The 3,074-nt window shown below is 34.4% G+C and overlaps 1 non-coding gene across 1 annotated transcript; it reads right to left on the bottom strand.

Annotated features, from left to right (window-relative positions):
* Positions 1-2,101: 2,101 nt before the first annotated feature.
* On the bottom strand, positions 2,102-2,208 carry LOC145110402 (small nucleolar RNA R71). Its single transcript, XR_013709782.1, has one exon. It is a non-coding gene; the product is annotated as a small nucleolar RNA R71 (small nucleolar RNA).
* Between the last annotated feature and the right edge of the window lie 866 nt (positions 2,209-3,074).

Here is a 3,074-nt window from a genome sequence, read left to right as displayed (position 1 = left end):
AAAGCTTAAAAGTTAGCAGAAACAGTTCTGACTTCTATTGAAGTGAATGGTTGTACAGAATAGAAATTTCGGATTGTCACAATATATATATATATATATATATATATATATATATATATATATATATATATATATTACACCATAGCTTAATACTTTTAGCTATAATTATGCTTATTATAGAACAAACGGTACTTAATCTATTATATGTTGTTATGTAGCGTAAAAGACATGCTCGGAAGCAATATGGAAGCAGGAAGTAGGAAATACGAGCTTAGGCAAGAACAAAAGGTACTTCCAACCGACTTTCTAGAGAAGTATTGCGAAAAAAACCTCTAGAAAACCCTTAGAAGAGAAGAAATCGATTAGAGCTCAAAAGTTGAAGATATCTAGAAGAAAACATCATCAATTCATTCGGTTTGCTAGATTTTTATTATGTCTGTTCTAGTTACCCTTGAATTCTTATTTGTTTCTGATTTAGTTATGGGCTAATCACCCTAAACTTCTGTAAGGGATGATGAACCTTGAATCTATGTGTTGATTTTATGCTTTTATGACAATTTATTTGGCTTTTCATGTGTTTGATGAATTATAACCCTAGCATGTTAAAGTTTTAGTCTTTATTACCTTTCATTCAAGTTATGTTTAGTAGATGATCAGTCTACCTACATTAATTCGATTTGTAGTTGTTTACGATCATTAAATAATTAGATATTGTGATTGAACAAATCATAGAGTTAGGCAAATAAAGTTAATAACTTTGGTTGTCTTAGAGAGCATTAATTATCCATATTAAGTGCCTGAATTTATATCTTGATCCTAGATTAGTAGTTCCTAATTTCATCATTCATAGTCCAATTTATCTTTATATCAGTTTTGTGTTCAACTTGTGTTTGATCATTGCATAGTAGTTCATAAATTGAGAAACACTAGAATTCTAAATCATAATAACTAGTATTAATTAATTGGAAGCCAATATTAATTGTCTAGTAGAAATCAACCATAGGGGAAAGGGAATTCAGAACTAACAGGAGTACTCTTTAATATTTGAAGTAAAAACCGTTTTCTTTGTTTAGTAGTTATTTGCTTGATTTAAGTTAGCTGAACTGACAAAGTTAGTAAAAACCCCAATTTAATTGTTTTATTTAGTTAATTATTAGTAGTTATTTTATTAATTCGAATTCCGTTCCATGTGATCGACACCCGACTTACCCAACTAAACTATAATCCGACTAGGTACACTACCTATAGGAGCATTAGTTAGGTTTATAAATTTAAAAGTTTATAGGTATATTTTTGCGTCATCAAGTTTCTGGTGTCGTTGTCGGGGAATTGTTAATTTTTCTCATACAAGGTTAAGATTTTTTCTGTCTAATTTTTTCTTAATTATATTTTATTTTTCTCTTCTGTTTGATTTACCACGTCGTGGCAATAATCACCACGTCGTGGTCATCAAACAGTTAGTTTTTATTTTTCCTTTTTTTTACGTTTTATTTTCTGTTCTATTGCAGTTGGTATATGACCCGTGGATTAAAGACACCATTGACACCACCATTTGAAGATCCCGAGTCAGCATTTCGTAAAAAGAAGAACGAACACGTTGGATAATAAAGCAACAAGACGGTAAACGAAAGCAAGTTCGAAAACTTTGAGAAGACTCCTAACAAAAAGGAAGCTGGTTACGGGCCCAAATTAAAATCAAAAAAAGAAAGCGAACCTGGAAGCGGACATTGCCGACATGACTATGGAGGCATACAAGAAGCGAATTCTTGAGGACACCCATCCGGTCCTTGTGCAACCCGAAATTTCCGCCACCGCCAACTTCGAGCTCAAGGGACACATCCTTTCCGCGCTAAAAAATATTTCATGCCATAGGAAAGACTATGAAGACGCTTACATGCACATCGATGAAGTCAACGAAATTGCCGATTATTTTAATATTCCGAATGTACCACGAGAAATGGTGTTGTTAAGAATGCTTCCGGTTACATTCAAGGGAGCAACAAATGATTGGTTGAAGGCACTCCTAACTAGTGCAATCACAACAAGGGCACAAATGCATGTAGAATTCATCCAACAATTTTTCCCACCATCAAAGGTTTCTAAATTAAAGAAAGCTATTGCAAATTTCGAGCAACAAGCAGGGGAATCATTGTGTGAAGCATGGGATAGATATAAGGGATTACTAAGAAATTGTCCCTAAAATGATCTTAATGAGCAACAAGAAGTATCTATATTTTATGATGGGGTAAACGTGACGATAAGGCAACTCCTCGATTCTCAAGGACCTCTCACAAAGAAGAATACCACTACAATTAAAGAGCTAATAGAAGAATTCTCTAAACACTCAAGAGAATACCACAACCCTAGACAAGACGTACAAAGATGATACAAGGATGGAAATGGTGCTTCAGAAGATATGGCGGTAGTTTTAGCAATGTTAAGTAAAATGGATCGAAGAATGACAAAAATGGATCAAACCATACATGCAATACGTGTGGGTTGTGAAAATTGCAATGAGGCACATTTAACTAAAGATTGCCATTTAGACGATACAAGAAGTAGAAAAGCTCAAGTTTTTTATTCTAGTGGAGATCGATTTGATGAAGATTGGAGAAAGCCAAGGAAAGAATGGTTTCCTTATGAAGAATAAAAGAAGCAAAAAGATGAAAAATATAGGCAAACGGGACGAGGCTTCTATCAAAAAGAACAACCACCACCCGAAAAGAAGATGGACTTTGAGTCAATGCTTAATAAGTTTATGGAGGCTTCTGAAAAATGAAATGATGCAACTAATTTTACCATTAGAAACCAACAAGGTTCCATCAAAAACATTGAGACTCAACATGGGCAATTAACCACACTAGTTAATCAACGATTACCACTTAAAATTCCCGATCACAAACTGCAACCACATGTCATGGACATATCCACTGAAGAAGACACCATATATGAGTTTTAGAGGCGTTAGATGAAGACACACAACAGCCCGATCCACATCCGAAAAGAAAGAAGATTAACGAAAAAGATGAAGCTGATGTACATGCCCCACGACGTGAGGACCACATGCTCACGTC

The sequence above is a fragment of the Lactuca virosa genome, chromosome 4 (assembly GCF_052849685.1).
Source record: "Lactuca virosa cultivar CGN04683 chromosome 4, Lactuca_virosa_CGN04683_v6, whole genome shotgun sequence".
Classification (NCBI taxonomy): Eukaryota; Viridiplantae; Streptophyta; class Magnoliopsida; order Asterales; family Asteraceae; genus Lactuca; species Lactuca virosa.
This window is presented reverse-complemented; position numbering and strand designations above follow the sequence as displayed.